The sequence below is a fragment of the Hylobates moloch genome, unplaced genomic scaffold (genome assembly GCF_009828535.3).
Source record: "Hylobates moloch isolate HMO894 unplaced genomic scaffold, HMol_V3 SCAFFOLD_31, whole genome shotgun sequence".
NCBI classification, from domain to species: Eukaryota; Metazoa; Chordata; class Mammalia; order Primates; family Hylobatidae; genus Hylobates; species Hylobates moloch.
In genome coordinates this window covers 2,596,893-2,611,393 of record NW_026652306.1, presented here as the reverse complement: position 1 = coordinate 2,611,393, position 14,501 = coordinate 2,596,893, and the positions used below count along the sequence as shown (strand labels likewise).

The 14,501-nt window shown below is 35.6% G+C and overlaps 1 long non-coding RNA gene across 1 annotated transcript in view; it reads right to left on the bottom strand.

Moving 5' to 3' along the window:
• The window catches only part of LOC131382491 (uncharacterized), a 58,223-nt gene extending 44,900 nt beyond the window's left edge, over positions 1-13,323 (bottom strand). Inside the window, exon 1 of the long non-coding RNA XR_009212013.1 lies at positions 13,230-13,323. This is a non-coding gene — a long non-coding RNA (uncharacterized LOC131382491). The remainder of the gene's footprint in view (positions 1-13,229) is intronic.
• Between the last annotated feature and the right edge of the window lie 1,178 nt (positions 13,324-14,501).

Genomic DNA, 14,501 nt, shown 5'->3' with positions numbered 1-14,501 from the left:
AGAACATTAAAAAATTATCATAATGGGCAAATGGAGATACTACCATTGACAGGAAAAATAAGTCAAGTAGATATAATTACTATGAAAATGTATGCACCTAATATAATAAAATATCAAGCAATTACTGATTCATCAAGCTGTAGTTATTAATGGTAACATAACATTCTCAGTAGTGGATATATAAAGTAGACAAAAACAAGCATTTATGAAGAATTGAATAATAGGAATAATGATTTTGAGGTCCTTTTTTTCCACATTTAAGTTATGACTGTGTGTGTGCATTCTTTTCCAATGAGAAACAATTATGACTTAGATTTGTTGGCAAGTAAAATTCCTCCTAAGCAAAGATCATCTAACATCTGTCTTATAAATAGGGAAATTCTAATGATTTATTACATGCAAGATACTCAGAAACAGTGGTAATATTTTTACTCTCCAGGCAATCTGATTAGTCAAAATGGAAGAAGTGGAACAAGGACTTTGGAGTTAGGCTCACCGCGAGATATTTTCCAAAGATAAGGGAATGTATTATGTTTCTTAGGACAATGAAAATAACAAGAAAGAATGTAAACACACTTGAGAATGATACAGAGCTACTGCTATACAAGAATTAAAATTCAATATATTTGGCTCTGAAACGCCTGAGTATTCACATTAACTTTATTAGAATGTTTCAACTAATTTTACTCAAAAGCATAAACTTTATTAAAATGTTTCAACTCTCTCAAATGTAAAGATAGATAAGAATAACAGTCATATGCTTATAAATATAATCCCAAATAATTTATTTATATTGTATCACTCCACAAAAAATTAACTAAATAAATATTTTATTTTTATTCTAAAAATGTTGCTTGGCTTCTGTAGTTTTAAATAACTAGTGTTGTTTATACGCATGGCGATAGATGGGTTCCATGTTTTTTCCTTATTTTTGACTTCGTTGTGACTTGGCTAAAGTTAACCTTTGCAACTTGTTCAATGAGAAACTCCAGTGAACTGTGTCACCATACACAATTAATGGTTGAACGGTCTATAATAAATGAAAATGCCACCACTGCTTAGCAATTAGCTTATGGATTATCTCCAACCACTTAGAAACTCTTCCATCTGCAGCATTTAAACATGCTGAGTGATTTAAATATACTTAAAGTGAGCAGCAATATTCAATTACTCGTTGGTTCATTGTGTGGAATTGTCATCATTATTATTAATAGCCCTTATAAAAAAACAATTAATTTGGTATCTTGTTGCTAGGTCAACTATAAAAGCTAATTCCCTTAAGAGAAAATTAGTTTATCAGTACATACTCTTTTATAATGTTTTGATCTAAAACATTAATGTGATCTCTTTTTTAAAAAAGTTGTAGAACTTTAGTATGACAAATATATCTCTATTGTTGACCTAAGGGTAGAGGGATTATTTATGTTTTATACTGAAAGAACATAGTGACAGGTAAAAGGGAAATAAATGCTTCAATTTACACAGAAATCGGGTATATCTCATATTTCAAATCTATCTTTGGGAACTCAATTGTTCACATTGAAGAGAGAAATTGCAGCCAGACAAAGGCATTTGCCTTCTCATAGAAGAGTTCAAGTACCCAGGAGATATGCATCATTTCAAAACCAGTAGCACAAAACACAAATTACTATCTCATCTGACGAAACCACTGAGTTAAAAAGAAAAAAAGAAACAAAGCAAAACAGCCTTTTTCTCAGCATATGTTTTCAATAGGGATATAAAAGAACTGTTCTTGACTTATTCATAATCCCCTGGGTGAGGTGAGAGAAAACACCACTCTGTTCTTTTGAAAATCACCTTCTAGGCTGGCTCACACCTGTAATCCCAGCACTTTGGGAGGCTGAGGCAGGTGGATTACCTGCAGTCAGGAGTTTGAGACCAGCCTGACCAACAAGGTGAAACCCTATGTCTACTAAAAATACAAAAATTAGCCGGGTTTGGTGGCAGGCACCTGTAGTCCCAGCTACTTGGGGAGCTGAGGCAGGAGGTTTGCTTGAACCCAGAACGAGGAGGTTGCAGTGAGCTGAGATCGCGCCACTGTACTCTAGCCTGGGCAACGGAGCAAGACTTCGTCTCAAAAAAACCCAACAACAACAACAAAAAGGAAAATCATCTTCTGCTCATATTTACATTTTTCCCTGAAGGATGTGAGGTTTAAGATCATTCTACTCCCTGAAGCCCTTGAAATCAAAAGTTCAGTGAGTTGGATGGTGATGGTTTTAAGGTGGTGGTATTTGAACTAGGGAGTTATGCATTCTTGCAGTCTTGAAAGGACTATTTAGATATGTTAATCACTTTTCTAGTTTTCATTTCCTTTTCCAAGATTATTGCCTAACCTATTAATCATTTCTATAATGATAATTTCCATTATGACCAGTATTTTCTCAATCAATCAAATTCTTTAAGCCTATGCAGAAGTTTCTTACATGATAAATTATTACTCTGAGTTTGTCATGTGTCATGATAAAAAAATAAATTCTAAAAATGTGTAAAACTATAGAACTGGAGGGAAAGTTAAAAGATATTCAAATTAGGTTTTATTCACTATGTACATTGCTGCCAATATCACTACTGAAAAATTTTGTGATTGTATTTTCAAATGGCAATTTATTGTCTGCCTTATTCTTATTGAACTACCTATTGATGTGACTGTCAGGGTTTTCTTTTTCATGCATCAACACCACCTTATATGTATTTTTATTTTATTTATTCATAGGTAATGATACCTATGAATAATTCGTCATTCCATTATGAGCCCTTAAGAATAGTGGCTGTATTTTATTCATCTTCATATCACCTATATTTAGTCCAGTAGATGGTTTTTAAATATGTGTTGAATTAACAAATGAATGAAGCAATAATTCAATCAGATAATATTGCCTTAATTTATTTAAGCTGCTGTAACAAAATGCTATAAACTGGTTAGCTTATAAACAACAGAAATTTATTTCTTACACCTCTGGAGGCTCCAAAGTCCAAGACCAATGCATTAGTTGGTTTGGTATCTTGTGAGGGCCTATTTCCTGGTATCTTCATAAATGGAACTTTCCAGTTGTATCCTTACATGGTAAAAGGGCCAAGGCCATTCTCTGGGACCCTACCCCCCTTTTTTTATAAGGTCACTAGTTTCATTTTTCAAGGCTATACATTTGTGAAATAATCACCTCCCAAAGGCCCCCCCTCCTAATACCATCACCCTTAAGGGGGGACATCAAAATTCAGACCATAGCAGATAGAGTAATTCATTTTATTCAGCAAATTTATTGAGAATGTACTGAGAAAAAATAATTGTTCTAAGACATGCATACATAATGATAGGCAAAATACCATTGCACAATACTACCGTCAATACGATTGTCCAATAATACTTCGTACTGGCAATATTGAGGTATCCATAAATCCATATAGGTATAACATGGGACTCAGAAACCACATAGCTTACTCTTAGGCCAATTAGTCTGGCCAAAATCCAAGAATAGATCCTCAGCAATTTGCACGTGAATGAAAATTAATCAGAAAGAGCTTCAATTAGGTTATAAAGATTTAAAAACTATAGGGAAGCAAAGAAAAAATAACTCCTACTCTCTTTAATTTATACAGCGCATTATGGTTTATAAAATATATTTGGGATGATTTTGACTCAGAAGAACATTAAAAAATAGGCTTGACTTTGTTATAACCATTTTACAGTCAAGGAAATAAATTCACAAAAAATTAGGGGACTTCACAAGACAATATGGAAATTTGAGCCAAGAAAATTCTACAGCCTTGCTTCTCAAAGTGTGGTCCTTAGATCAGTAGTATATACCTTGTTGGAAATGCAGAATTTTAAGCCCCAGACCTGAATCAAAATCTGTCTTTAAACGTGTTTTCAAGTGATTCATAGGCATATGTAATACAATGTTTGAGAAACGCTAGTCTACTTTTCTCCACACTATAGCATATCTACTATTACAGTAACAAATTTAGGCATTATTTAAAAATGCAATAGCCTGCCTAGAAATAGCAGAGGCCGCGGGGTAAAAATGCAAACCTACAGACAGAGAACCCAGTGAATAGAAACTCTGACCCATATTTGAGGGTTTTGTTTACTCACTTTGCGAAGACAGTGTTTTGGGGTAAAATAAGAGGCTTCAAAATAAATGACAAATAATGCACGAGAAAGCCAAGGATCAGTGCCAAGTGTATAAAATTAAGACTGGGATTATAGCCGGGCGCAGTGGCTCACGCCTGTAATCCCAGCACTTTGGGAGGCCGAGGCGGGCGGATCACGTGGTCAGGAGATGGAGACCATCCTGGCTAACACGGTGAAACCCCGTCTCTACTAAAAATACAGAAAAATTAGCTGGGCGTGGTGGCGGGCGCCTGTAGTCCCAGCTACTCGGGAGGCTGAAGCAGAAGAATGGCGTGAACCTGGGAGGCGGAGCTTGCAGTGAGCCGAGATCGCGTCACTGCACTCCAGCCTGGGTGACAGAGCGAGACTCCGTCTCAAAAAAAAAAAAAAGACTGGGATTATAAGCACACGTGATGCAGCTTTCTTCATTTCTGTCATTAAAGGGCCTATCAAGTCCATGCAATTAAAGATAAATTGCCAATTGTGATAATTAAATAAAATATAAAAATTAAATAGTGACAGAAAAGATCATTCTATGATATGTATCAGAAATTGCAATGCATATAAGTGCCAAATTAAATTAAAATGTTGTCATGTGGAAGTTAGAAGGTACTGAAATGCAAAGGCATTTATGAAATGATTTGTTTTGTTCTGTTTATTTTATGAAGTATGTTGACTATTTTTTTCTTTCCTATGCTGACTCTTAATGTCAATATTGGATAAGATCTCAGAAGAATATTTTACATGAGAAAATGTGACTAAATATAGAAATATTTACTTTAGTTTTTGTTGCTACATACTTCATAGAGTTTTCCAAAAAGAAGTGTAAGAATGTATAAAGACAACAAAGAAATTTCCTTGTGAACTCAAATGACTATGAACCATCTAGAAAGTAGACAAAAAATTCGTTTTAGTCCATTTGAGAGGCAGAAAATATTTAGAGGTTTCAACTGTCTGAATTCATAGATAAGCAGCTACCTCTCTGGCTACATGTTTAAAGTGTAGATTTCCTTCTCCCTCAGAGATTTGCTTATTATTGATATTGATAGATTGTACTGAAATTCATACAAATTTCTAGTTTTCATACAGAATATAGCTTCACACATACAAAGATTCTGAGCACTTCAAATAATACTGAAGCCACTCTGTACTACTGCCATCAACCTTTAATAGCTTAATATGGAAATGATCAATTCACAAATGCTTAAGGAGCTAAAATGCATCTGGCTTATAGATTTAAAAGGGGGTTAAAAAGTAATGCATCATTTGACACCTGCCTCAAAAGAAAAGAACTATGATTTGGCAAATATCATTACACGATGAAGAATCATAATGTGTCAGCTTTCACCTGTCAGCATGTGTGATGATGGTTAATTTTATGTATCAACTTGACTGGTCCACAGACTGCCCAGATAGTTGGTTAATTATTATGAGAGTATTTTTAGATAAGATTTACACTTCAATCAATAGACAAAGTAAAGCAGATTGCTTTCCACAGTGTGGGTGTGCATAGTCCAATCTACTGAAGGCACAAATAGAACAAAAGGGCTGAATAACTGGGAATTTGTTCTCTGCCTGACTCTCTTCCAGCTAAGACATGGGTCTTCTTTCTTTGGACTCAGAGTTGCGCTGAAACTTACACCACTGACGATCTTGGTTCTCAGGGCTTTAGACTAGAATTATATTATTGGCCCTCCTCAGTTTCCAGTTTGCCAAATGCAGATCTTGGGAATCTCAGCCTCCAAAATCACGAGCCATTTTTTGGAGAATTCAGCATGTAACATTGGCGAATTTATCTACATCTCGGTGTTCTCATTTTTAAATGAGGATAATACCACTCCTTCTTTTATCAACTTCCTCAACAAATATTTACTGGATAAATGGGACAAACAAAGTCTCCTTTCAATGGAGGATACCAGCATGGGAGATGAGCTGTTTAATAGAATGAGATAAAAGAAACCAAATGCTCTCATCTGATAATACATGTAATAAATGAATGAAATAAAAATAAAGTGATGAACAGAGACTGAGAGGTTATTGAAACTTATTTGCATATAATATCTGGGGAAGTCATCTCTGAGGAGGTAATGTTTGAGTCAGGAAGTCAAAGATAACAAAGCATTAATCACTGAAAGAGCTGATAAAATCCATTAAATTTTAAATATTACTTTCTCTTTAAAGGAAAAGAATTTAAATGGCAAACATAGTAAGGACAAGAAACTATGGTATGAATTATGTCACTTTACATATGAGAAGATTGCCAGTTAATATTTTAGCACTCATCAATGAAAAACCAAATTATTATGCCAATCACAATGATACATAAAAATGACATGCCCTCTACTGAAAAACATATATATATGAAGAACCAGTTGTGGGTGGGTGTGTTAGTCTGTTTTCACACTGCTGATAAAGACATACCCGAGACTGGGTAATTTATAAAGAAAAAGAGGTTTAATGAATTCACAGTTCCATGTGGCTGGAGAGGCCTCACAATCATGGCAGAAGGCAAAAGGCACATCTTACATGGCAGCAGGCAAAAAAAGAGAGAATTAAAGCCAATCAAAAGGGGAAACCCTTTATAAAACCATCAGATCTCATAGGACTTATTCACTACCAGGAGAACTGTATGGGGGACACCACCCCCATCATTCAATTATTGCTTACCTGATCCCTCCCACAACTCATGGGAATTATAGGAGTTACAACTCATAATTTGGGCGAGATTTGGGTGAGGACACAGCCAAAAAGAGTCTCTACAAAAATATGACTGATATGAATATATTTATTATATATTAATTAATTAATGAGATTGATGTGGCCAAACATTCAAAACACATAAGCAAGAAATGAAAAGTACAGAGCATTCTAAAGGACTCCAAGCAGATGCAGAAGAGAAAAGAAAGTCAGGCCTGTGACTTCCTTTAGAGCTTAGATTCTATGTAGCAATAATCTTCATGAAAAGGTAACTGCCCACTGATTTTTATCAATTAACAATAGCAAGATATACAAACATATGCTATATAAATATTAATATGCTGTTAATTTAATTAGCTGTTAAACTATATTTTTTGTATGAAAGAAATGGGAAAGAGTATCTAAATCATTTTCTGAACTCTAGGAAGACTGAATAAAATATAAAATATGTATCTACAGTTAATGTTACAGATCATAGAAGTCCCTAAATGAATATCTGAAAGAGTTTGCCTGTAAGGACCATATTATTTCATAACTTTCATAAAATTACTGAATATGATGAAAAAACATTAATAATCATATAATCATAATTATAAAACAAAACCAAAGACCTATAAAATAATCCTATTTACTTTGGGAACATAATGAGAACCAGGAAACTATAGATCTTCCTACAGATCCTATAGGAAGAGGGTCCTATAAAAGTACACCTATAAAACTGGTCATAGTGAAATGTGCTAGGCTGACTCACTACAGAGATGATTGGGGCAGAAAAAGCATACACCTCAAATATAATTTTTACAATTCTATAATCTATGTTTTTGTTCCCTTAGGAGTTTCAGGATAAATTGTTCAGAATTCTGGATTTTACTGTGATGGGATAGAATGTAGGTAGAGTAGGATTTTACTGTGAGGGGTTAGAATGTAGAAGGTAGAATGTAGGTAGAGAAAATAAATTTATTTTTATCCAAATAATGTGTTATTTTCCTGTAGACAAATCATATCCAACTGTTTTTTTCACTATAGTCAGATTAAACTTAATATCATTTCAGATGTATTATTTTCAACAAGGAACTCCTGGAATTTTATTGTGGCTTAAGGCAGCAGTATAGCACAGTTTATTGATTTTTACTGCATGCAGAATATACATTTACACTCCATTCATTAACCTTAGAAAGATATTTGACTTAATAAAAACACTTGGAAATGTTTGTTGCTGCATTTATTATCAACATAGGAAAAAACAGCCATCATCAGTGGCAAGACACACTAAACTCGATGGATTGCTTGAAATGAGGCAAGACATAAATTATAATGTGTTTTCAACAACATAAATTGCTTCATTTGGAAAGAAACTGCATCTACATTCTATAATGTATCCATATTAACCAGGTTCCTTTATGATGACGATGGTGATGAAGCTTAAACATCTTGCTGACCCTGGAAGGACCGCCCCTCAGGGTTAGCCCATCTTAAAGACAGTAAACAACTCTCCCATAAGTGCATTATTCAACTGTATACCAAACAACCCAGTTTCTATATTCCCAACCTAGTATCTGTTTTATTAGGCTCTCACATTCTGGGCCACTGTCTACCTGCACTGATCACAAAGGGGCAGGTTCCAGAAAACTATGGAGAGGTCCACAACTCCAGGGCTTGCTGAAATTATTCAAACTAGCCAATCCTATGACTGCTTACCTTGTGTCAATCATTGCTGCCCACAGAAATCACAAATAAGGGCTCTTCATGCACTATACCTGTCCTTCTTCCCCCCGGAATGTTCCTAGTTAGAAGGGGAATCCTTGTGAGACCCCTCCTTCCTATCAGGTGGGGTAACCCCTGCCCCTTAAGGTCTGTGAGCATAGTGTGTTTTTTCAACGATAGTTATCTCCTGAATTGTTGGCCTTACCATACATAAATAACAAAGAAACCTTCATTAAAACAGTGTTATATTTTTCAAAGTAAAAAAAGTATAATATTATTTTTTGGAAATAAGCTTTGTTGACTTGGAACCAACCCAAATGTCCATCAATGATAGACTGGATTAAGAAAACATGGCACATATACACCATGGAATACTATGCAACCATAAAAAAGGATGAGTTCATGTCCTTTGTAGGGACATAGATGAAGCTGGAAACCATTATTCTCAGCAAACTATGGCAAGGACAAAAAACCAAACACTGCATGTTCTCACTCATAGGTGGGAATTGAACAATGAGAACACATGGGCACAGAAAGGGGAAGATCACACACCGGGGCCTGTCGTGGGGTGGGGGGAGGGGGGAGGGATAGCATTAGGAGATACACCTAATGTAAATGATGAGTTAACGGGTGAAGCACACCGACATGGCACATGTATACATACGTAACAAACCTGCACGTTGTGCACATGTACCGTAGACTAGACTTAAAGTATAATTTAAAAAATTTAAAAAAAAGAAAATAAGCTTTTTTTTTTTTTTTTTTTTTAGGGCGGTTTTACATTCACAGCAAAAATGAGATGGTTCTCAGAGATTCCCCATATACCTACTGCCTCCACACATGCATAGTCTCTCCCATTATCAACATCCCCCACGAGACTGGTACATTTGTTAAAACTGATGAAACTACACTGACATATCATTATCACCTACAGTTCAGGATTTGCGTTAGGGTTCAACCTTGGCGTTATGCATTGTACAGGCTTGGAAAAATGTCTAATGACATGTGTCCACTATTACATATCATACAGAATAGTTTCATAGCACTAACAATCCTATGTGCTCTGTCTGCTCTTCTCTCTCTCCCCCCGACCACTGGCAACTACTGGTCTTTTTTCTTTTTTTTTTTGTCTCTAGGGTATTGCCTTTTCCAGAATGTCATATAGTTGGAATCATATAGTATATACCTTTACAGATTGGCTTCTTTCTCTTTGTAATATGCATTTAAGTTCCCTTCATGTTTTCATGGCTTGATAACTCTTTTTGTGTGCTTAGTAATATTCCAGTGTCAGATATACCACAGTTTATTTATCTATCCCTGTATTAGAGCAATGCTGGCCTCATAGAATGATTTAGGAAATACTGTCTCTGCTCCTAGTTTCTGAAAGGGAATATATACAATTGGCATAATGTCTTCCTTAAATGTTTGGTAGAATTCTCTAGTTAACCCATCTAGGACTAGTGACATCTGGCACCAGTGAGGGTCCAAGGAAGTTGGGAACTCCTTTGTCCTTGGTCAGGTCACAAAGCTTATATAAATGTTAATCGTTTACATACTTCTCCTTTAATCCCAGAGTTTGTTTTAAAAAATACATGATTGCTGTTTTTGCATATTTTCTCAGTGCTCTAAAATTTTTTTAGCCTACATGCAGGAAGAAGTAAACGCCCCATAAACAATAACTGAGTTAGTTGTGTTAGTTCCTTTGCTGTTTCACTGTCAAAATTTCCCACTGTCACAGACTCATTCCATAGTCTTATGAGATTAGGTATATCAGGCATATTCCCTCATCTGGCTACTGTGGAGTGTTTGTGGAATGAAAGTTTGTGTTTAGGTTCTTGTTTCTTTTTATTTTATTTTTTTACTCTTTAGGAAGATCTGATCTCCCAGTCAAAAAGGATGTAGTGCCACATATCTGTGGGATGAGTGGTCTTGATAGAAGCAAACTCATGGACAGAAGTTAATACAGTGCCTAGAGTCTTAACATATTGCCAGTTGCTATGTTTCTTAAAGTATTAGTTGATTTTTTTCCACTAAGGCAGAAAATTGGAATGGCCTATCGTATAATAATTTAAAAGGACTCGATTTGTGTCCACTTCAGGGAGCCATTGTAATCTACAACAGAGCAAATGACAACATCTTATTCCAAGTTAAATTAGTTCCTTGATATATTTTGGCAATGCTTCTTTTTAGACTATGGTTCATCTTTTTTTTAGTTTTTCCTAGCAATTATGGTCTTCAACATGGCAATCTAAAGGCTGTAGGAAGAGGTGAGTCAAAGTTTCTCTTGCATTTCTGTAACCATCATATTCTCATTTGAATCAGGGAATAGATAGATGTTAACTATAACATATATGTTCCTCATATCCATAAGCAAGTTAATAAATGTGTTCCCTACTGTCAGTGGTACCCAGGGCTCCAGTGGGATATGAATACTAGTTGATTAACCATATATATTCAACAAGTGAAGGGGCTATGAATATTTATAAAGGTAGTCCGACACATGCTTATTCAACAGACATGCATGTAACATAAAACACACTTTACTTTGGGGTGGAGACAACATTCAAATGTGCTACAATTAGACCCTATTAGTCAAAAGGCTTTTTTCAGGACACAAAAGCACACTAGTGCACAGTCTCCGTAAACTGGACCGAACTGGTCCGTGCTCAGTGGTCTTCTTATCTGGTTTTGAGAGATAAAATTAGTTCAGACCCTTCAAATTAAAGATGGGCCCACAGATGTCTAAACACCTGATAACACATAAAATTTATAAACAAGTCATTTTGTCACCTTTCTTTTTTGGCTTTTGGTTTGGGCCTTATTTTACTTAAAAGGGTTCTAAATATTAATGTATGCCTGTCCAACTCCATTCTTACCTAGGTTAGAACATTGAAATTGGTTCTAAGTCTTTTGATTCCAAGTCCCTTGGCCATAGGAATTCTGCACATCACTGTCTTGTACCTACTGGTTCCTTTCTACCTTCTTTTATGAATAACCTTTAAATAAACTTCTGATTTTAAAAAATATATATATTTTTCTTAATTAGAACACAACTTACAGAATTACAATAGAATTCTTTTTCTTAGTAACCTTAAATGTTAGTGAAAACCTAGGAAGCAAGAAATCCTGAACTGTCAGATGCTACCATTGTATAGATAAAACCAAGACATAATTTTTAGAAACATGTTTCCCCATATCATAACCCTCTCTAAATTGGAAATGCCCCAGACATCCAATGAGCATTTATTATTTAATTCAAAATAATTTTCAGATTTTAAATTAAACAGAAATTCACTTATAAGAATTTATCCCATTTATATGTACTCAATTGTTTTTATTTTTCATAGCTTATCTAGATTACTTTTGAAAACTGAGATATTAGACAAAGCTAGTCATCATTTAAACTTATTTTCCTGTTAACCATTTTTAAAGCCTGTGAGAATCAACTGTTCACCTGAATGTGAACCTTGAGGTTAAACACGTGGGCATTTTGCTGATAGCTCAGAAGATACAGCTGTTTTCATTGAACAAACAACCTTAAATTAGTCTTATTTGTCAAAAAAAAAAAAAAAAGAATAACACAAAACACACACAAATAGGTGTTCTGATTTTGGCTGGATTTATAATCTTATAATCTTTATGCCAAACCAACAGTTTAAATTATCTAGCAGAGGCAAATATAAAACAATCAGGAAACCCAGATAAACATTTATGCTTACAATTCGGAAGACATTTTTATTTTACCAATAATTTTAAAACAATTCTTATTTACTAATGATTACTAAATTCACATTAACTTGATAGGTTTTTGGACTTAATTTATGAGTAATCATTTACTTAGAAGCCAATTTGGTAGCATTCTAAACACAGGACCTAACATAATATATGTACATATATGTAAATACCTCTAAACATGTATACCTACACACAGAGAGAGATTGAATACCTTTTAACTTGGAACTCTAGCCATGAGACAGCATCACAAACTCACCAGCCTACAAAAGATGGCTAGATCCAAATTATTTCTGAAAAAACTGGGACCTGTCCACATGGCTAAACTTTGTTTTCCTAATAGGTAATCCAATGAAGGTTGTGGATCAAAATTTTGGGTAAAGCAGTTTTCATGGCATTTTTGATTTAAAAAATGTCTTTTACCTTTCTTTTTTCAGTTTTAAATGAATTTCTAGTGTCTTGCATTTTAGCTAGAACTGCCTGAACTGTCTAAGAAAACTAAAATCTCCAAGTAACTTTGAATCAGTGATTTTTATCTCAACACCAGTAGCTTAATAAATGCAGATACAAAGTAGGTAGAAACAAGAGAGAAACAGAGGCTTTTAGAAAACCCTACTGAACTGTATAGTTGCAAATTAACCATTTGAGCTCTAAATTTTATTTAATTTGCTCATTAGTTTTAAAATGTGTACAAATAGGCCATACTATTTAATCAAATGGATTCCCAGAAATTCTAACATGCCTTTGAACTTTTCCATGTTTTTAAACAATTTAAAACTAACAACACAGATACTGAAACAAACAGAACACTCCGGAAGTAAAAGGGAGACTGAAGAGATGACGTTAAGCATCTTATATCACACCAAACAGTACCACAAATGGCCCATGCTAGGTCCGAATGGCACAAAAACCCAAACAGATGAGACGGAAGATTCACAGCGTACATACTGGTTTGACTTACCCAGTGTTGGAGCCAGTCAACTCTCAGATACTGTTTTTTTTTTTTTTTCTCACCAACTGAGCTTTTCTGGCAGCTGATGCTGAGAAGTGGGAAAGAACGAGAATTCCCAAGACAGACGCATTCTCAGCAGTTGCTGGGATACCCCTGGAATCCTAGCTGCAGGGTCAGCTAGCCACCAGCAGCTGGTACTCAGGAGTGGTTTTTGTTACCCCCAGGAGAGTGACGTCCTGGCATGCTGCCAGTGGCCAATTGCTCCTTCCTTAAAAACCAGGAAGGCTGGCCCACCCTAAGCACACAACCCTATGATGGGTGCCATTAAAATGTAACCAAACCTAGATTTGGCTGCTTGCTGCTCCAAAGACAAACACAAGAGAGGAGAGTTGCTAGGAGAAAAGGCAGGCTTATTTGGAGAGTCAGGAAACTGAAAAGATGGCGGACTAGCATCCTAAGATAGTCTCTGAGGTGGGCACAAATTTCAGACATCTTTTATTTTAGGGGAGATGGGACGAAACGGGGGTTGGCATCAAGAGATGACCAATGACCACAAATAATCTGAGTGCCACAGAGAGTCTGAGGAGGTTGGGAACTACTTTGTCCTTGGTCAGGTCACAATTATGCTCCTATATATTTGAATAAAATATAGTTATTGACATACTTCTTTAATTCCAGATTTTGTTTAAAATACAGCATGATTGCTCTTTTTGCATATTCTCAGTGCTCTAAAATTATCCTATCCTACGTGCAGGTATGAGTAAAGACCCCTTAAACAAAAATGGAATTAGTTATGTTAGTTCTTTTGCTGTTTCACTGTTACAGTTCCTCAGGACTCTGTTGTTCACACGTGCTTCTCAGTCCCTTCCCTACTCCTTACATGCAGCAGGATGGCGAAAGTGGGCTGGAGATGAGTATTTCCTTTCTCACCAATGGAAAGCTCTGATAGGACTCCAGCAGGTTAGGTTCTGCTTAAATAGTTTCTCATGAGGGTAGACCAGTTAAGAAGGACAGAAACTGCTCTTCAATAAGCTCTGGCACATTTTTAATGATTCCTCTTTTTTTTTTTTTTTTTTTTTTTTTGAGACGGGGTCTCACTCTGTGGTGGTGCCATCTAGGCTCACTGCAACCTCTGCTACCCAGGTTCAAGTTATTCTCCTGCCTCAGCCTCCTGAGTAGCTGGGATTACAGGCGCCCACCACCACGCCCAGCTAATTTTTTGCATTTTTAGTAGAGAAGGGGTTTCACCATGTTGGTCAGGCTGATCTCAAACTCCTGACC